Genomic DNA, 22,005 nt, shown 5'->3' on the forward strand with positions numbered 1-22,005 from the left:
TGGTTTTGGTCCGAAAAGGCTGCGATGCAGCGTTCCTCCTTTATTCCCAATCGAATATGGTTGAAGAAGCGGTCACGTGCTCCTGGGTGCCCAAATCACCTCGTCGCCACGCCAGCAGGCGACAACTTTCACACCAAGGATTAACTCGAGTTCAACTCGAGTGACAGGACTGCACCCAAAAAAGGTCAAAACAGGCTGTAAGTTGTACCCTGCAGGCACGGTGACCAGGTGACTGGTGTACGCAGGAGCACGTGACCACTTGTTCAACCATGTTCGATTGGGAATTAGGGGCGAACGCTGCATCGCAGCCTTTTCGGACCAAAACCAGTCGACTCAGCGTCCAAAAGACTACAACATATGGGCCAATCGCGGTCATCCGTGCTTTTATAAGAACGAAATGGCGCTTTTAGTGACATTTTGCATACAAATCCCCATCTAGTAGGGCGCAGTCACCCAGTTTCGGTGGAAGTGCGCGAGTTCGATTGGGATTCAAGTAGGAAGGGAGCGTCTCAGCTTTCTCGGACCAAGACCATTCGACTCAGCACCCCGAAGACTACAACTGGTGAAATTTTAATTTTTGCCTTAACTTCCCCTTTAACTCGTATCCATATGTCCCCTTTCCTTTCTAAATGATTTTACAAGTTTTCTTTTAGAATACTGGAGATCGCTACACTGGAAGAAACGTACGCGAAGTGAATATCAAACAGACGAAGAATAGTTTTCTCGTTGTACCATAGGCTCTGGCGATAGCGTCTCTAGCGATACTGAAGTAGACACTGATGAATTGATAAATTTGGACCAGGATGAAGGAGCGGCTATAAACAGAAAGAGCTCGTTCTAAAAGGACTGCCTTTGCCGAGTCCAGCTCTGGAGGCTCGAAAAGAACTAGATTTTCTCCTTGACTCAGTACTAAGTCGATTTAGACTTCTGCTGCACCAGGAAATCTAACAAGCCAGCAGTCAACATAATAGGAAGGCACTAGAGAACACGTCAGCCACGGCAATCATCCCAAATAAGTCCACAGACCAGCACAATAAAGCGCAAGTAAACGCCATCAGGCAATCGCAAGCACTAACGAGTTGAAACTAAACTTTCAAGCTAATGTAAAAGAGCTGGGCATGAAACGATAAAAAAACTTATTCCCGTATGTCACATGACTGTCGCCTTGGAGTCGACCAATGACAGATAAGATTACGCGGGCTGGAAAGCGCGATCCTGCCTGCTGAATGGTGATGGAACAAGTTCCACTGCCCGTCGTCAAGTGACGACGAAGTGACGACGGGCAGTGGCAGTGGACAGAATCCACTCATGAGTCTACCATTTCAGTGGTCTGAAAGTACATGCAAAAGTCATGTACTGTAGTCCGTGTACGGTTGTCGAAGTCACTCTCCTCACTCAGCTCACACAGAGTCACAGCCTCATACAGGACTCGAGTCACAGAATGGTCCATGTAAACTCAACCGGTCTTATAATTGATGTTGGATTTCAACCCGAGATGAGTTAGCTAGTACACTGCTGGAGTAGAGAGCAACATGAGGGTACAGGAGAATGGCACTGGCATGGCGCTCTCACCTTTCTTATTCGGCCATCTGCAGAGTGGCCGCGCAACTACTGGACACGATGGGCTCAGCCTCCAAAATATTAACATGATGTGTCAAGACAAGAAGACAACAACAATATCACAACCACAATAAAAAGTCATAATGTATACAATATATGAGGAGGCCGAGGGTTTATGACCAATGAAAACTATTATAAAAACCGAGGTCCCCCAAGGCCGGAGCATTTATTGTATTTTAGAATCAACCAGTATAAACTCCTACTCAATCTCCAACAACAAAATTAGTGGACAACTGTTATTTGTGTTGCTATGACAACTCGTGTGCTTGACGAGTATTTGCTGTCATTGGTTCAATTTCTTTTACTCTTCATAGGCTATCAGACCATTTTCCTTATTCGGTCTATTTATAACCAGTATCTATAATGAAAGTGAGGTATGTCTCCATGGTTACCGGTGTTCATTTCATAACTATAGCCACTTCTCCTTGTTAGACCTTATCTGGAAGGCCCATTCTTGCATATTCCAACAGCAGCCAAGGGAGCTAGCTCTCTTGGGTATGCGGACTGGGTCCGATCCTAAAAAGCTGTTTTTATGAACTGTTTTTAGGAACTGTTTTTATGAACTGTTTTTATTGGATAGGATATGATTATGTTAAATAAACGAGCTTTGTGTCAATGGGAGATTGACTTGGCCTTTTTACGAGTTGGTTCTAAACACGTAATAATCATCGTCATCTTAAAAGTATTTCACTGTTGATGACGATAATTAAAACACATTCTTCTTTTCATGAAATTGTTTCGCCAGTATTTGTATTGTGTTCTATTTCTCCACCATGGCAAATTGTGTTTTGTTTGCCCGTGAAAGAAGCGTAATCATCAACGGTGCCTGACAGTGTCCTGTTCTAAGATTGTAGGCCAACACAACTCAGTGGAAAACAGCTGTGGTCTTCTAAACTCAGTTACTTACTTCAAGCTGGACTTCAATACTGTCCTTCTTTTTTCTCGCGGATCCACTTGACTCCAACCAGCTGTACCTCGTGCAGCTTCCTCCGGCTCTCCGATATCCTTCCATAAACAAGCAAAAGTGCAAACACAAAGAAAAAGGAACCACTAAACACACACTGCCAAAAACGCGGGCACGCACGCACGCACACTTCAAGACAGTGGAAATGGCCTCAGCATGCACAGATGTCCAATAGACACCAACCAGTGCAGCGTATCATCCTAGGCCAACAACAAAAGAAAAAGGAAATAATATGTGTTCGGAAATAGCGTCGAACCCCGCAGTGTTGAAGAATGCAACACCACGGACCTCCGGAGTTTGGACATCTCAGATAGTCTCAAACAGATCCAGGTTTCCAGCCATGGAACTGGCCGTAGAAAAGTATGAAATCATGAGTGACTGAAAAACGACTTGTTCAAGCAACAGTCACTGACAAACTGACTGTGAGAAGCATCGTCAGTGTCGTAGGGGGTAGAACCGGCTCAGATGTTGAACTTATAATTGCACCTGCATGCACACAGTACAGATGGTACAAGAAAAAAGTAGGGGGACAAAATCAGTATCTACCGAGACAGGATCCTGTGTACTCTACCTTGTACATTGCACTTGCAGTGGTCGCCAAAGTTGTCTTCTCACAACTTGTGGGGAAACGGTAGAAAAGACAGGGTTTTGACTTGGCAAAGTCAATGCACACCTGCTGGAGATATTTAAATTCCGGCAAAACTCAAGTTGGCATGAAAGTGAAAGAACCACACCTTACCAGCAAAGGAGACACTCTTTTCGGAAGCTGGATTCCTGCCATGCTCGAAATCTCTAAGCACCGGCAACGTCAGTTTCTCCTTATGCTATCACGTCCCTAATATACAATTCATTTAATCTACCTGTGTTCAAGGAATGGGCCTGCACGCTGTTCAATAGACACAAATTAGCCCTCCACTAAAATCAAAGACTGAGACCGTCAGAGCTAACATTTCTCATTGCAAACAATGTTCATATAACGAGAAGGACACCTTTCGAGCCAATATTATAACCAGCTACGACACGTTTTGGGACTGCAAATACTGGATATATCTGGATATAACTGCACGTACTGCTGTGCATGGGAAGTTTACTCCCACACGTCCACCACCTACTGGCCAATATGGCTGGTTGGTTGGTTTATTTTAATTCGAACAATAAACGGGAACTAGGCCTAATGATATAAAGGCGAATGGATGAGCCGCAATTAGAAAAGAGAGGACAGGACTTAGAAAATTACGAAAGAAGAAGTGTCTGACAGACGAGTCAAGCGAGTATCAGGGGTGACAGGGTGGTCGAGGAGAGCTAGGGGAGGGCTAGTCTGAGCAACAAATTGTAGGCAACTTATGCTAAACCTGTTCTGTCTTGCTTTGGTCCGAACGTCATCCGTCAGCAGATTCCAGAGTGCATATCCTGCGACGGACGGCCGAGGATGGCTGAATGAGCAGACCATTGGACCTCTGATGACTCAGATCTTACGAACAGTACAGACAACGTGGCACTAGCTGTCCCGTGAAGGCACCTCCAGACAAACACTAGTAGCTTGCCCTCGCAATACAACGTATTTCCAATTGCTTCGCAAACGTTCTGAAGACGTTGCAGAGTGACTGATCGCATGCCCTCAGTTATTATTATGCACTTCCACGTGATCAGTAAGGTTAGTTGCAGGTTTTCAGTGCATCTCGCTAAGTATTTACTCTGATAATAGTACAGACTCTGCTAAGCCAGTTGGAAAAGAATTTAGAACTTCCTAGTGGAAGAGATAACAAACAGGACATACTTTACTTACGGCAGCTCTGCTATAGTCCTTCTTTCAGTGCCCAAGAAAGTCCAGGCTCTTCTTCACGCGAATACATTGTATATTATTTATATACTTGTCCGCCGCCATTTTGGAAAACTCAAAATCTCCAACTGGACAACCTGTTAGAGCCAGATTCTCCTTCCGCTCCTTCTGCCGCCAAGTGAAATACTGTACTGCATACTTAGACTAAGACAATACTGTATAATAACGATCGCCCTCGCTACTCTTCGTCAACCTTCGCCAGGCGTCTGCGTAGAAATACATGCACTGCGGTTCAGTTAGTAGCCGCTTTCCTCTCCCCTGGATCCACACCACTCAACTAATTACTTCTCAAGGGGCCCTTTGGCCATATGCTAGATGTCTGTGAGCAAAAAAGGCCCACGCGCAGTACTAACAGTGCGTGTTATTCTACACATCCTACCTAGACTAGCCTTACTGAAGTGCTGTACTACACTCTACATGTACTACACGTGGACTTCGACAATACTTCGAACAGTAACAGTACGTGGTATTCTACACATCCTAGCTTAGTACGTAGACTAGTCTTACTGAAGTACATGTACTGTACTGCTACACGTAGACTTCGACAATAGGGCTTGAAAGTGATGACGTCAAAACCCGCAGGGAGTGACTAAGTTGACATCATTATTTCTATTTTGGATCCACTAAGGTTTGACTTTGCTATTGCCTCAGTATGTGGGTGCATAGCAACCCACTCATGTCGTAGGCAGGGACGACTTTTACTTCGCCACCAGTTGTAACCCCGCCCCCAGTAGCCAAATCAGTCAGTTTCACTGGTTACATCACCTTGCTGTGAGTAAGACGGCTTGAAATGTGCTTGGATCCATACAAAAACTGGATCCAAGTGGATCCAATTTTTGAATTTTTGAAATTGTTGCTATGCTGTGACGTAGCACTTTCAAGCCCTATACTTAAGTACGTACTTCGAAGTACTATAATAAAGATCGCCCCCGCTACTGTTCGTGAACCTCCGCCAGGCTTCCGCGTAGAAATACATGCACTGAGGTTCAGTTAGTAGCTGCTTTCCTCTCTCCGATGTATCCACTCACAGGTCAAGTACTACCCCACCCTTAGGCTTTAGTTTAGGGTACTGTAAAAGCCATTATTCTAACGAGGCGCATATACATGTAATAACGATTTCCAAAAAGACTAGTTTACGTGTCGTGTACCAAAGGTAACGATTCTCACGCGTTCTCAACGCTCAATAGAACAGCATACATTGTATGTATCGATTTCTGTATAACGATTTCTATTCTAACGACAGATTTCTCATCATTTATCATCATCGGTTGCTTGCATTATTTTCATCATACAGAGGCAACAGCTTCCAAGCCACGATTCAAACTTACCATAATTATTATCATCATCAGCGTCTTCATCATCGCTTTCTTCCCCAGCAACGGCCGAGTATCTACTGGTCATGATGGGCTCAGCCTCCAAAATATCAACATGCTGTGGTAAAACACGAAGACAACAACAGTATCACAACCACAATAAAAGTCATTAAAAGTCATTATACATGTAATAGTTTTCATCATCAACATTGAAATACTTTTAAAAACATTCTTCTTTTCATGGAATTGTTTTGCCACTATTGTGCTCTGCTTCTCCACAATGGCACATTTTGTTTTGTTTGCCTGTAAAAAAGGCGGTTGCATAATTATTAAATTATTTTCATCATACAGAGGCAACAGCTTGAAAGCTCACTCCAACTCACCATATTATCATCGCGTTCTTCGCCAGCAACGGAATTCCTCGGACGATGGGCTGCCCAAAATAAGTCACATTCAACAGACGGGCAGACACTCGCATACATATGTGTGTGTGTGTGTGTGTGTGTGTGTGTGTGTGTGTGTGTATGTCAGATTTGAGTGAAAAGCTGGGGAACAAAACAATCGTGAAGTATACAAGTGCGATGTAAACTTTCAAACCGGCAATAAAAGCAGAGAAGAGAGAACACAAAAATGACATGTTCCAGCAGCAGTCACTGACGAACTGACTGTGAGAAGCATCGTCAGTGTCGTAGGGGGCAAAACCGGCTCAGATGTTGTACTTATAATTGCACCTGCATGCACACAGCACACATGGTACAAGATAAAAAGTAGGGTGACAAAATCAGTATCCACCGAGACAGAATCCTGTGAACTCTACCTTGTCTATTGTAATTGGAGTGGTCGGCAAAGTTATCTTCTCACAAATAAACCTAGTGGGGAAAGGTAGAAAAGACAGGTTTTAGACTTCGCAAAGTCAATGCACACCTGATGGAGGTGTCTAAACTCTGACAAAACTCCAGTTGGCGTGAAAATGTGTCATCAACGGTGCCTGACAGTGTCCTGTTCTAAGATTGTAGGCCAACACAACTCAGTGGAAAACAGCTGTGGTCTTCTAAACTCAGTTACTTACTTCAAGCTGGACTTCAATATTGTCCTTCTTTTTTCTCGCGGATCCACTTGACTCCAACCAGCTGTACCTGGTGCAGCTTCCTCCGGCTCTCCGATATCCTTCCATAAACAAGCAAAAGTGCAAACACAAAGAAAAAGGAACCACTAAACACACACTGGCAAAAACGCGGGCACGCACGCACGCACACTTCAAGACAGTGGAAATGGCCTCAGCATGCACAGATGTCCAATAGACACCAACCAGTGCAGTGTATCATCCTAGGCCAACAACAAAAGAAAAAGGAAATAATATGTGTTCGGAAATAGCGTCGAACCCCGCAGTGTTGAAGAATACAACACCACGGACCTCCGGAGTTTGGACATCTCAGATAGTCTCAAACAGATCCAGGTTTCCAGCCATGGAACTGGCCGTAGAAAAGTATGAAATCATGAGTGATACGCACAGCAATGATGTGCGTATCACATGTACTCGGCCCAACCGTGCGTGCATGGGACCAAATGAAAAAGAAAGCGGGCACTGGGACTGAGCCTCAGTGAAACACGACATGCATGCTGCAGGCACGGAGCCCACCACATTCTTTTTTTTGTCGTCAAGCACCGGTGAGTCATTCTTCTTTTCTTTCTTTTCTTCTTCTTTTTTTCCTTCTTTTTTAATGCAGAATGACTTCCCGCCCGCTCAGGGTCATTCTTTTTTCTCTTTCTTTAATCTTTTTTTGTGGAATGACTTACTACCCGGGCCCAGCTGAACCCTGCATTATTCTTTTAAAGGGCAGCTGGAAGGACACCCATAATGGTAACAGTACACATTATGAGTGCCTCCAAACCATCAGTACCTGGTCCTTCCAACTGGATTGTGGAGACATTCCGCCATTCCAAAGAACAAGAAACGCAACACACACCACAGCAAGATCTCTTCCCAGGTACTTGCAAACACCACACAGCATCCCCAAACCCCGCCAGCAACCTCAGTGCACTAGCTCACCATGGTACAGCCTCAGCGGCAATACAAAGTGGCAAGAGCGCAAAAGTTATCATCATCGGTTGCATAATTACTTCCATTCTTTTCATCATACAGAGGCAACAGCTTGCAAGCTCATTCCAACTTACCATAATTATTATCATCATTTTCGTCATCATCACCGCGTTCTTCGCCAGCAAAGGAATAACTCGGACGATGGGCTGCCCAAAACAAATCACATTCAACAGACGGGCAGACACACGCATACATGTGGGTGTGTGTATGTCAGATTTGAGTGAAAAGCTGGGGAACAAAACAATCGTGAAGTATGCAAGTGTGATGAAAAAGGTCAAACCGGTAATAAAAGCAGAGGAAAGAGAACAGAAAAACGTCTTGTTCCAGCAACAGTCACTGACGAACTGACTGTGAGAAGCATCGACCGTTTTAAGAAACTGTTACCCCAATGCCTTGCTTTTTCACGCTAGTAATTATGACTTTCAGCTATGCAAAATGCGAACATGATCACCTATCCAATACCGGTAGTCTACTATGTTAATTATTCAAATCTTTTTGCATCTTTCCCTCGAGTGGGTCTATTGTTATTAGGCAATTGTCTGTTATAGTCACCACTATAAATAAAAATCCAATCCAATCCAATCCAATCGTCAGTGTCGTAGGGGGCAAAACCGGCTCAGATGTTGTACTTATAATTGCACTTGCATGAACACAGTACAGATGGTACAAGATAAAAAGTAGGGTGACAAAACCAGTATCCACCGAGATAGGATCCTGTAAACTCTACCTTGTCTATTGTAATTGGAGTGGTCGGCAAAGTTATCTTCTCACAAATTAACCTAGTGGGGAAAGGTAGAAAAGACAGGTTTTTGACTTGGCAAAGTCAATGCACACCTGCTGGCGGTGTCTAAACTCTGACAAAACTCAAATTGGCATGAAAGTGTATCATCAACAGTGCCTGACAGTGTCCTATTCTAAGATTGTAGGCCAACACAACTCAGTGGAAAACAGCTGTGGTCTTCTAAACTCAGTTACTTACTTCAAGCTGGACTTCAATATTGTCCTTCTTTTTTCTCGCGGATCCACTTGACTCCAACCAGCTGTACCTGGTGCAGCTTCCTCCGGCTCTCCGATATCCTTCCATAAACAAGCAAAAGTGCAAACACAAAGAAAAAGGAACCACTAAACACACACTGCCAAAAACGCGGGCACGCACGCACGCACACTTCAAGACAGTGGAAATGGCCTCAGCATGCACAGATGTCCAATAGACACCAACCAGTGCAGCGTATCATCCTAGGCCAACAACAAAAGAAAAAGGAAATAATATGTGTTCGGAAATAGCGTCGAACCCCGCAGTGTTGAAAAATACAACACCAAGGACCTCCGGAGTTTGGACATCTCAGATAGTCTCAAACAGATCCAGGTTTCCAGCCATGGAACCAGTCTGGCCATAGAAAAGTATGAAATCATGAGTGATACGCACAGCAATGATGTGCGTATCACATGTACTCGGCCCAACCGTGCGTGCATGGGACCAAATGAAAAAGAAAGCGGGCACTGGGACTGAGCCTCAGTGAAACACGACATGCATGCTGCAGGCACGGAGCCCACCACATTATTTTTTTGTCGTCAAGCACCGGTGAGTCATTCTTCTTTTCTTTCTTTTCTTCTTCTTTTTTTCTTCTTTTTTAATGCAGAATGATTTCCCGCCCGCACCGGGTCATTCTTTTTTCTCTTTCTTTAATCTTTTTTTGTGGAATGACTTACTACCCGGGCCCAGCTGAACCCTGCATTATTCTTTTAAAGGGCAGCTGGAAGGACACCCATAATGGTAACAGTACACATTATGAGTGCCTCCAAACCATCAGTACCTGGTCCTTCCAACTGGATTGTGGAGACATTCCGCCATTCCAAAGAACAAGAAACGCAACACACACCACAGCAAGATCTCTTCCCAGGTACTTGCAAACACCACACAGCATCCCCAAACCCCGCCAGCAACCTCAGTGCACTAGCTCACCATGGTACAGCCTCAGCGACAATACAAAGTGGCAAGAGCGCAAAAGTTATCATCATCGGTTGCATAATTACTTCCATTATTTTCATCATACAGAGGAAACAGCTTGCAAGCTCATTCCAACTTACCTTATTATCATCATTTTCGTCATCATCACCGCGTTCTTCGCCAGCAAAGGAATAACTCGGACGATGGGCTGCCCAAAACAAATCACATTCAACAGACGGGCAGACACACGCAAACATGTGGGTGTGTGTATGTCAGATTTGAGTGAAAAGCTGGGGAACAAAACAATCGTGAAGTATGCAAGTGTGATGAAAAAATTCAAACCGGTAATAAAAGCAGAGGAAAGAGAACAGAAAAACGTCTTGTTCCAGCAACAGTCACTGACAAACTGACTGTGAGAAGCCATGTCAGTGTCGTAGGGGGCAGAACCGGCTCAGATGTTGAACTTATAATTGCACCTGCATGCACACAGTACAGATGATTACCAGGTAGAAGAAAACAAGTAGGGGGACAAAATCAGTTTCCACCGAGACAGGATCCTGTGAACTCTACCTTGTACATTGTACTTGGAGTGGTCGCCAAAGTTGTCTTCTCACAAAGAACACTTGTGGGGAAAGGTAGAAAAGACAGGTTTTAGACTTGGCAAAGTCAATGCACACCTGCTGGAGGTATCTAAACTCTGACAAAACTCAAGTTGGCATGAAAGTGTGTCATCAACAGTGCCTCACAGTGTCCTGTTGTAAGATTGTAGGCCAACACAACTCAGTGGAAAACAGCTGTGGTCTTCTAAACTCAGTTACTTACTTCAAGCTGGACTTCAATATTGTCCTTCTTTTTTCTCGCGGATCCACTTGACTCCAACCAGCTGTACCTGGTGCAGCTTCCTCCGGCTCTCCGATATCCTTCCATAAACAAGCAAAAGTGCAAACACAAAGAAAAAGGAACCACTAAACGCACACTGCCAAAAACGCGGGCACGCACGCACGCACACTTCAAGACAGTGGAAATGGCCTCAGCATGCACAGATGTCCAATAGACACCAACCAGTGCAGTGTATCATCCTAGGCCAACAACAAAAGAAAAAGGAAATAATATGTGTTCGGAAATAGCGTCGAACCCCGCAGTGTTGAAGAATACAACACCACGGACCTCCGGAGTTTGGACATCTCAGATAGTCTCAAACAGATCCAGGTTTCCAGCCATGGAACTGGCCATAGAAAAGTATGAAATCATGAGTGATACGCACAGCAATGATGTGCGTATCACATGTACTCGGCCCAACCGTGCGTGCATGGGACCAAATGAAAAAGAAAGCGGGCACTGGGACTGAGCCTCAGTGAAACACGACATGCATGCTGCAGGCACGGAGCCCACCACATTATTTTTTTGTCGTCAAGCACCGGTGAGTCATTCTTCTTTTCTTTCTTTTCTTCTTCTTTTTTTCTTCTTTTTTAATGCAGAATGATTTCCCGCCCGCACCGGGTCATTCTTTTTTCTCTTTCTTTAATCTTTTTTTGTGGAATGACTTACTACCCGGGCCCAGCTGAACCCTGCATTATTCTTTTAAAGGGCAGCTGGAAGGACACCCATAATGGTAACAGTACACATTATGAGTGCCTCCAAACCATCAGTACCTGGTCCTTCCAACTGGATTGTGGAGACATTCCGCCATTCCAAAGAACAAGAAACGCAACACACACCACAGCAAGATCTCTTCCCAGGTACTTGCAAACACCACACAGCATCCCCAAACCCCGCCAGCAACCTCAGTGCACTAGCTCACCATGGTACAGCCTCAGCGACAATACAAAGTGGCAAGAGCGCAAAAGTTATCATCATCGGTTGCATAATTACTTCCATTATTTTCATCATACAGAGGAAACAGCTTGCAAGCTCATTCCAACTTACCTTATTATCATCATTTTCGTCATCATCACCGCGTTCTTCGCCAGCAAAGGAATAACTCGGACGATGGGCTGCCCAAAACAAATCACATTCAACAGACGGGCAGACACACGCAAACATGTGGGTGTGTGTATGTCAGATTTGAGTGAAAAGCTGGGGAACAAAACAATCGTGAAGTATGCAAGTGTGATGAAAAAATTCAAACCGGTAATAAAAGCAGAGGAAAGAGAACAGAAAAACGTCTTGTTCCAGCAACAGTCACTGACAAACTGACTGTGAGAAGCCATGTCAGTGTCGTAGGGGGCAGAACCGGCTCAGATGTTGAACTTATAATTGCACCTGCATGCACACAGTACAGATGATTACCAGGTAGAAGAAAACAAGTAGGGGGACAAAATCAGTTTCCACCGAGACAGGATCCTGTGAACTCTACCTTGTACATTGTACTTGGAGTGGTCGCCAAAGTTGTCTTCTCACAAAGAACACTTGTGGGGAAAGGTAGAAAAGACAGGTTTTAGACTTGGCAAAGTCAATGCACACCTGCTGGAGGTATCTAAACTCTGACAAAACTCAAGTTGGCATGAAAGTGTGTCATCAACAGTGCCTCACAGTGTCCTGTTGTAAGATTGTAGGCCAACACAACTCAGTGGAAAACAGCTGTGGTCTTCTAAACTCAGTTACTTACTTCAAGCTGGACTTCAATATTGTCCTTCTTTTTTCTCGCGGATCCACTTGACTCCAACCAGCTGTACCTGGTGCAGCTTCCTCCGGCTCTCCGATATCCTTCCATAAACAAGCAAAAGTGCAAACACAAAGAAAAAGGAACCACTAAACGCACACTGCCAAAAACGCGGGCACGCACGCACGCACACTTCAAGACAGTGGAAATGGCCTCAGCATGCACAGATGTCCAATAGACACCAACCAGTGCAGTGTATCATCCTAGGCCAACAACAAAAGAAAAAGGAAATAATATGTGTTCGGAAATAGCGTCGAACCCCGCAGTGTTGAAGAATACAACACCACGGACCTCCGGAGTTTGGACATCTCAGATAGTCTCAAACAGATCCAGGTTTCCAGCCATGGAACTGGCCATAGAAAAGTATGAAATCATGAGTGATACGCACAGCAATGATGTGCGTATCACATGTACTCGGCCCAACCGTGCGTGCATGGGACCAAATGAAAAAGAAAGCGGGCACTGGGACTGAGCCTCAGTGAAACACGACATGCATGCTGCAGGCACGGAGCCCACCACATTCTTTTTTTTGTCGTCAAGCACCGGTGAGTCATTCTTCTTTTCTTTCTTTTCTTCTTCTTTTTTTCTTCTTTTTTAATGCAAAATGACTTCCCGCCCGCACCGGGTCATTCTTTTTTCTCTTTCTTTAATCTTTTTTTGTGGAATGACTTACTACCCGGGCCCAGCTGAACCCTGCATTATTCTTTTAAAGGGCAGCTGGAAGGACACCCATAATGGTAACAGTACACATTATGAGTGCCTCCAAACCCTCAGTACCTGGTCCTTCCAACTGGATTGTGGAGACATTCCGCCATTCCAAAGAACAAGAAACGCAACACACACCACAGCAAGATCTCTTCCCAGGTACTTGCAAACACCACACAGCATCCCCAAACCCCACCAGCAACCTCAGTGCACTAGCTTACCATTGTACAGCCTCAACGGCAATACAAAGTGGCAAGAGAGCAAAAGTTATCATCATCGGTTGCATAATTACTTCCATTATTTTCATCATACAGAGGTAACTGCTTGAAGCTCATTCCAACTTACCATATTATCATCATTTTCGTCATCATCACCGCGTTCTTCGCCAGCAAAGGAATGACTCGGACGATGGGCTGCCCAAAACAAATCACATTCAACAGACGGGCAGACACACGCATACATGTGGGTGTGTGTATGTCAGATTTGAGTGAAAAGCTGGGGAACAAAACAATCGTGAAGTATGCAAGTGTGATGAAAAAGGTCAAACCGGTAATAAAAGCAGAGGAAAGAGAACAGAAAAACGACTTGTTCCAGCAACAGTCACTGACAAACTGACTGTGAGAAGCCATGTCAGTGTCGTAGGGGGCAGAACCGGCTCAGATGTTGAACTTATAATTGCACCTGCATGCACACAGCACACATGGTACAAGATGAAAAGTAGGGTGACAAAATCAGTATCCAACGAGATAGGATCCTGCGAACTCTACCTTGTACTTGTACTTGGAGTGGTCGCCAAAGTTGTCTTCTCACAAAGAAAATTTGTGGGGAAAAGTAGAAAAGACAGGTTTTTGACTTGGCAAAGTCAATGCACACCTACTGGAGATATTTAAATTCCGGCAAAACTCAAGTTGGCATGAAAGTGAAAGGACCACACCGTACCAGCAAAGGAGACACTCTTTTCCGAAGCTGGATTCCTGCCATGTTTGAAATCTCTAAGCACCGGCAACGTCAGTTTTTCCTTATGCTATCACGTCCCTAATTTACAATTCATGAATCTACCTGTGTTCAAGGAAATGGCCTGCACGCCGTTCAATAGACACAAATTAGTCCTCCACTGAAATCAAAGACTGAGACCGCCAGAGCTAACATTTCTCATTGCAAACAATGTTCATATAACGAGAAGGATACCTTTCGAGCCATTATATAACCAGCTACGACACGTTTTGGGACTGCAAATACTGGATATATCTGGATGTAACTGCACGTACTGCTGTGCATGGGAAGTGTACTCCCACACGTCCACCACCTACTGTCCAATATGGTTGGTTGGTTGGTTTATTTTAATTGGCACAATAAACGGGAACTAGGCCTAATGATATAAAGGCGAATGGATGAGCCGCAATTAGAAAAGAGAGGACAGGACTTAGAAAATTACGAAAGAAGAAGTGTCTGACAGACGAGTCAAGCGAGTATCAGGGGTGACAGGGTGGTCGAGGAGAGCTAGGGGAGGGCTAGTCTGAGCAACAAATTGTAGGCAGCTTATGCTAAACCTGTTCTGTCTTGCTATGGTCCGAACGTCATCCAGCAGCAGGTTCCAGAGTGCATATCCTGCGACGGACGGCCGAGGATGGCTGAATGAGCAGACCGTTGGACCTCTGATGACTCAGATCTTACGAACAGTACAGACAATATGGCACTAGCTTTCCCGTGAAGGCACCTCCAGACAAACACTAGTAGCTTTCCCTCGCACTACAACGTGTTTCCAATTGCTTCGCAAACGTTCTGAAGACGTCTGCAGAGTGACTGATCGCATGCCCTCAGTTATTATTATGCACTTCCACGTGATAAGTAAGGTTAGTTGCAGGTTTTCAGTGCATCTCGCTAAGTATTTACTCTGATAATAGTACAGACTCTGCTACGCCAGTTGGAAAAGAATTTAGAACTTCCTAGTGGAAGAGATAACAAACAGGACATACTTTACTTACGGCAGCTCTGCTATAGTCCTTCTTTCAGTGCCCAAGAAAGTCCAGCCTCTTCTTCACGCGAATACATTGTATAATATTATTATTGTTATTATAATTATACTTGTCTGCCGCCATGTTGGAAAACTCAAAATCTCCAACTGGACAACCTGTTAGAGGCAGATTCTCCTTCCGCTCCTTCTGCCGCCAAGTGAAATACTGTACTGCTATCTTAGACTAAGACAATACTATTAACGATCGCCCTCGCTACTCTTCGTCAACCTTCGCCAGGCGTCTGCGTAGAAATACATGCACTTCGGTTCAGTTAGTAGCCGCTTTCCTCTCCCCTGGATCCACACCACTCAAGAGGCACTTTGGCCATATGCTAGATGTCTGTGAGCAAACAAGGCCCACGCGCAGTATTTACTGAAGTATTGTACTACTACACGCAGACTTTGACAATACTTCGAAGTACAGTACTATAATAAAGATAATAAAGATCGCCCCCGCTACGGTTCGTGAACCTTCGCCAGGCTTCTGCGTAGAAATACATGCACTGAGGTTCAGTTAGTCTAGTAGCTGCTTTCCTCTCTCATGGATCCACTCACAGGTCAAGTACTACCCCACCCTTAGGCTTTAGTTTAGGGTACTGTAAAAGCCATTATTCTAACGAGGCGCATATAAAAAACGATTTCCAAAAAAGACTAGTTTACGTGTAGCAAAGGTAACGATTCTCACGCGTTCTCAACGCTCAATAGAACAGCATATGTATCGATCTCTGTATAGCGATTTCTATTCTAACGACAGATTTCTCCTCGTTAACTCGTTAGAATTAGCACTTCGTTACATATAATTATGGCTTTTACAGTACTTCTCAAGCTGCATGCACGCGTAGACCTACGCGCGTGGCACTCTATGGTGACGTTACAATTTACGTGTCATTGAACGTGACATTCAACGTGTGGGCGACGTGCGACGTGGCATTCACCATGGCATTAATATGTGGTGCTCAACGTGGGCGTCATGCGTCGCTCGCTCGATGTTTGCTCGGCGTGACTTGCTAGAGCTCGCGTTTGCTAAAAACTTCGTTCCGTATGATTGTGTGGATCATTCATGTCTGCTCTTTGTGTATCTGAGCATACAGTCTAGGGTCCAGCGGATACTGCCGGCATTATATTGGGCATTATAAGACTATCCGAACATCAGAGCATTACGGAGCATTAGAAAGGAACAAAAGGAGCATTATGTGAGGTTTGAGCGGCATAATGAGTTCAGGAAATGCCAGGTTTTTGGCAACAATCGGCTACACTTAGCCGACAGACTACAGTGATCATGATGACGTGCAACCTTGTACATGTACATAGTCATTGTACCGGCACGTGACTGTGTGATTGTGTAGACACGTAAGACTAAACTAGTCAGTAAGAGCACAATCATACTAACACCTTTGCCACTAAGTGCTACATACATGTACATGACTGTACATTGACCTGGCCACATTGCCACAATCATCAAAGGACGTCGGTATGTAGCTATGTATTCAGGTAAAGGCATACAACTTACTGACAAGCCATGTATGAAGCATGCCCAACCGCGAGCCAGCTAGTTACACAAATCTGGAGAAATGATTTACAACTCGGATGTTGAGCCATAAATAAAATTAATGTAGAAAAGAAAAGGACATAATTATGGATACGAGTTAAGGGGGCACATCACCCAAAAATTCGCTGAAAAATCGAATTTGTAAATTCATATTGAGTGCTACGTCAGTTGAAAGAGCATGAATAGCTGCAAATTCTCTGAAAACTGTGTCCCTATCTGACCAGCCGTTCAAGAGTTATGGCCGAAAATGTGCCCCTTGCAAGGAAAGATTTTTTTGTTGCATGCTGTCATTTGTTGGCAGCACTGTATTTGAATGTGAGCAGACCGTGCGCAACTTGTCGTATTATGGAAACACGCGAAAGTGTGCAGAATTTTGCCCCAAGTCCAAAAAAGTCCAAAAAATCACGTTAAAAAACCACGTATTGGGCTGCACGGCGGCGGGCGAAGCCCGCCGCCGTGCAGCAGGACTTTTGCCAGCACCCTCGTGACGTTGCAGATATGTGGCTTGATTATTGTAGTTGACGTTGATTTAGTGACTTTGGCAAGTTTGAGTCGTGTCAAGAAGTCAGGTAGGATTCAGTACTAGGCAGTAGTGAAACGTGAGTGGCAGTCTTTGCCGGTTTCTGAGGGCATCCTGGATTTGGTTTGCAGCGCTGTGGAAATGGCTTGCTGTGGAGGTCCCAGCACTGGATGTTGTATCAAAGGTACGACCTCGTAGCACGTGCCAAACCTAAAAAAATTCAAAAATTGCCTTGGGTCTGTGGGAGTCCGTGAAAGAACGCCCACTCGTTCCGTTGTGACAGATTCCAGGGCCACGTTGAGGGGCCCTACCCCACCACCCATGGCTGCTTCTGGACTTGTTTTAGGTTTGGGTCCCGCGCACGGACAGAAAGGGCACGAAAATGTGAAAAAATGTAAATGCATTTGTTTGGCTCCTGGGTGGCTCGCACACCGTAGCACTATGCCGGAAATTTGAGTTTTTCCGGCCTGGAAAGCCTGTCAGTGAGACGCAAGAACTTGTAAATCATGTCCTGAGGGCCAGCATAGTGGCAGGAGTGTGTGGTCAAAATTTCACTCAAATCCACTGAGAAACACCAAAGTTACGGTCAATTGAATGCCATATGAAATTTTTGGGTGATGTGCCCCCTTAAGAGTAACTCTCCATCACTTTCATGCACTGTAACTAGATACAGTACTAAATACAGTCAGAAAGTGCAATAACTAGGCACAAAACTGACAGAGTACTGAGACATTCGACGTCCTGACACCTAGCTTCAACACATCTCCGTAGCGCTAACCGACAGCCTTCCAACTTGGAAGGTTCAAGGTTATTAAAGACCAAAGAGTGGAAGGCAAGCGCAACGAAAAACGAGCAAAAAGCTACAGTCCCAACGGAACAAAGAATATCGATTGTTACTGTTGTTGTTGTTGTTTTCTTTATTTGAATTCGCTAAAACCAAACGGACAGAACTGTCCAGTGACAAGGGAGCGAATGATGAGCGTCATAATCACTATGCATCAAAACATCTCAGGACAAAATGAGACAGACTATATTAAGGGAGGGTCTGCACAACACTTGTACATAAAGGGGAGTACGAGAACAAAGGCGCGGCAGAAGTCGAAGCAAGAAAGCAATCAACGCCAGAGATATTTTTGTCCACCAAAAACAGAGAGAGAGAGAGAGAGAGAGAGAGAGAGAGAGAGAGAGAGAGAGAGAGAGAGAGAGAGAGAGAGAGACTAACAAATGAGGGCTGAGACCTCTACAGCAGGGCTTTACGTCTGAAAACAACCGCACGAATTAACAAGCAAGTTGTCAGAGAACAGGGAGAGAGACGGGCAGGCAGGCCAACAGGCAGGCATATAATGAAAATATGGCGATAGTGATCTGTCTGACCTCAAGGGTTCATGCTGTGTGGAACAGCAGCAGTGCGAAATTGGGCCGGGTGCGGTATGGCCCGCACCTCGCTGGGCAACGCATTCCAGAGCCTAGCTCCTTGGAACGCGAGACAACCCTTACCCAGCTCAGTGCGGGTTGGCGGTGGTCTTAGACCCATAGATAATTGCAGCCGAGTAGGAGCGCCACTGGTTGGTAGCAACAGCACTTGCAGTGTGGGGCTAGCACGGGAGTAGCGGCAGCGCCAAACCAGGAAGATGAGCTTCTGGATGAAGATCTCCCGGACACGGTAGGCGCCGAGTTGGACTAGCAGGTTTCTGGCAGAGGTGCGCGGCGAGCATCCGTACACAGCTCGAGCCGCACGATTCTGCAGAACTTGGAGACGGTCCAGGTGCTTACCCGCCAGCGATGCTGAGAAGGCATTGGAGCCATATGAGAAATCAGGCATGATCACCGACTTGAAGTACTGGATGCGGCTTTGCATGCTGAGGCAGCGGCGCATCCGCCACAGCACACCGACTTTCTTGGTGAGGCGGGCAACGCACCTATCCATCTGGGTGTTCCAAGACATGGCGCTGTCAATGTGAACTCCGAGGTAGCGAGCAGAAGAGACAGATGGCAGCTTAGTCGCATGACACCATACGTCCAGTTCAGGTTGCGCTTCTAGCTTCGCAGCCGGTACTACCAATGCCTGACTTTTTGATGTATTAAGGATCAAACCTCGCTGCTTCAGCCAGTCAGCAATGCATGTCACTGCTCTGGAGAGAGTGGCGGTCAGTTCCTGTTGTGTTGGGCGACTGCAGGTCAGTGCGATGTCATCTGCGAACTGGATGGACTCAGCTTGCTGGGCAACAGATGGTATGTCCCGGGTGTAAAGGCTGAACAGCAGTGGACCTAATACCGACCCCTGTGGTACTCCACAGGAGCAGGCTGCCACTGTGCTAAGCTGGGATCCCAGCTGGACAATCTGGCAGCGATCAGACAAGTATGACATGAGCCACTGGAGCGCTGTTCCAGTGACGCCCACACAGAAGAGATCTTCGACTAGTTGCTGGTGGCGAACCTTGTCGAACGCCTTCGACATATCCAGGAGGACCACACCCGTGAACATGCGGCGGTCTCTTGAGGCGAGGATCCTGTTTACCATCAGCACAAGGGCATCCTCCGTGGAATGTCCTGTCCGGAATGCAAACTGTGTGCTGGGCAGAGAACCAGCCATATCCAGAAAGGTGACAAGTGCCTTCTGCACCACCTTCTCTAGCAGCTTCGAGAGAATTGGGAGCAGGGACACAGGACGGAAATTGTTGGCGACAGATGGATCGCCAGCCTTGTGCAATGGGGTCACATACGCACGCTTAAAGCCAGCGGGTACAGTGCCGGAGGTCAGGGACGCATTGAAAAGTGCTGCAACTGATGGTGCTAGCAGGTCGGCACAGTACTTTAGAAGTAAGCCTGGGATGCCGTCGCTCCCAGTTGCTTTGCGCGGGTCGATGCGCTTCAAAAGCTGTTCAGCATCGCAGGCACGCACATGTTGGAATGAGGTCAGGGCAGACCGAGGCTGTGGTCCCTGAGGCATAGAGAGAACTGAAGGCCGAGCATCATCAGAGACTACCTTGCCAAACGTGGACGCAACATGTTCGATGTCGCATGTCGGCTGGATTGATTGTCTCTTGCGTCCAGTCACAGTATTTAGGACTGACCATAACTTGCGTGGGTTCTGGCAATTATCTTGGCACTGACTTTGGAAGTACTGGTTGCGTTTGCACCTGTTTGTATTCGCAGCAACCGAGCGGGCACGTCTATATGCTGCGTGAGCTTCAGAGTTGGCTTTGTCAGCAAGCCACTTTCGATGCAGGCGACGCTTCAGCTGGTTTATCTTGTATAGCTCTCTGTCAGACCATGGAGGATGGAGCTTGCCTGTCTTAATCTTGCATTGCTGCAATGGCGCATGCCTGTCGAGGACAGAAAGGAATCGTTGATGCCAGTGGTCCCACATGGCTTGCACATCAGAGTCTGGTGGGTACACATGAAGTTCAGCAGCAGCTAGGTCAAGTCGGAAGGCAACCAAGTCAATGTTATCTAAACGGCGACGCACACGCTGCTTGGGGATGTCTGGCCGGGCATGTCTTGCATTGAAGGTTGCTTCAACTCCAAAGTGGTCACTGAGTGTAAGCGGCAGGACTCGGCAATCATGCAAATCCTTATCCTCTGTAGTCAGTATCAGGTCAATAGTAGTGCCAGCTGGACACCGAGGTGAGACTCGCGTAACGGAGTGGACGATATTAGTGAGGCCATATGCACCACAGAGATCCAGAAGGGGCTGGGCATGCTGTGGCTGGGAATGCGAGATATTGACATTGAAGTCACCCATCAATGTGACGGCTGAGGTAACCATAGCAGCTTGATGCAGCGATGCCTCAAGGGTGGACCAGTAGGAGACTGGCGCATCTGGTGGTCGGTATATGCAGCCAATTAAGTGATTGCCTGCCTTTCCATTTAGCTCAACCCACACTACCTCCGTGTCCCCTTGGTTGAGATCCGGCCGTGGTTTGATGGGCAAGTAGGACCGGTAAAAAATACAGACGCCACCTCCTTTTCTCCCCTTTCGGTCATTTCTCACCAAACTGTATCCTTCAATGTTCACTTCTCCATCAGCTATAGACGCGTCCAGCCATGTCTCCGCAATCCCAACAACATCCCATGTCCTTTCCCTAATCAGAGCAGACAGCGTGTCTATCTTGTAGCGCAGGCTGCAGATGTTAAGGAATCCAATGGTGGTATGTGTTGAATGAGATTGTGGCAGTCTGTTAATAGATACGGTAGCAGCCTGAGGGTAGAACTCCCGCGCAACTGGATTTAGCTTACTCATTGAGAGCTAGATGGAGGTTGCATTTTGCATGGTATTCCCGACATGGATCCAGGGGAATCTTCTGCATGACGCTTTCCAGGGCGAGGTGGCGTGGCTTTGGCTGGAGCAGACGTAGTTGACGTATCTTGAAGCTTGGGCTGGTGCTGGCCACTGTCCTGGTGGACATCACTAGATGCAGGGCTTTGGCTGTCATTAGACGCAGGGCATTGGCTGTCACTGGACGCAGGGCATTGGCTGTCATTAGACGCAGGGCATTGGCTGTCACTGGACGCAGGGCATTGGCTGTCACTAGATGCAGTATGCAGGTTCTGCTGTTCTGTCTGCAAATGCTGGTGCTCTTCAGGTGTAGATTCCTGATGCTGATTTTCCTGTGTCTTCTGGTGCTCCTCCTGCCGTTTCTTCTGCTGTTGCTGCTGGTCTGCTGTGTTTCTCTGTTCAAGACTTGGTGTAGATTCCTGGTGCTGATTTTCCTGTGTCTTCTGCTGTTGCTCCTGTTGTTGCTTGTCTGCTGCGTTTCTCTGGTCAT

At 46.1% G+C, this 22,005-nt stretch overlaps 2 long non-coding RNA genes across 2 annotated transcripts; both read right to left on the bottom strand.

Moving 5' to 3' along the window:
• Window positions 1-2,961: 2,961 nt before the first annotated feature.
• Window positions 2,962-6,204, bottom strand: LOC135806811 (uncharacterized). Its single transcript, XR_010551291.1, has 3 exons — window positions 6,121-6,204; window positions 5,753-5,855; window positions 2,962-3,070 (listed from the first exon to the last, which is right to left on the bottom strand). It is a non-coding gene; the product is annotated as an uncharacterized LOC135806811 (long non-coding RNA).
• A 6,133-nt stretch (window positions 6,205-12,337) lies between these two features.
• On the bottom strand, window positions 12,338-15,433 carry LOC135806812 (uncharacterized). The gene is made up of 3 exons (XR_010551292.1): window positions 15,139-15,433; window positions 13,499-13,834; window positions 12,338-12,492 (listed from the first exon to the last, which is right to left on the bottom strand). It is a non-coding gene; the product is annotated as an uncharacterized LOC135806812 (long non-coding RNA).
• Window positions 15,434-22,005: the final 6,572 nt, after the last annotated feature.

This window comes from Sycon ciliatum, chromosome 1 (genome assembly GCF_964019385.1).
Source record: "Sycon ciliatum chromosome 1, ocSycCili1.1, whole genome shotgun sequence".
In the NCBI taxonomy this organism is placed as follows: Eukaryota; Metazoa; Porifera; class Calcarea; order Leucosolenida; family Sycettidae; genus Sycon; species Sycon ciliatum.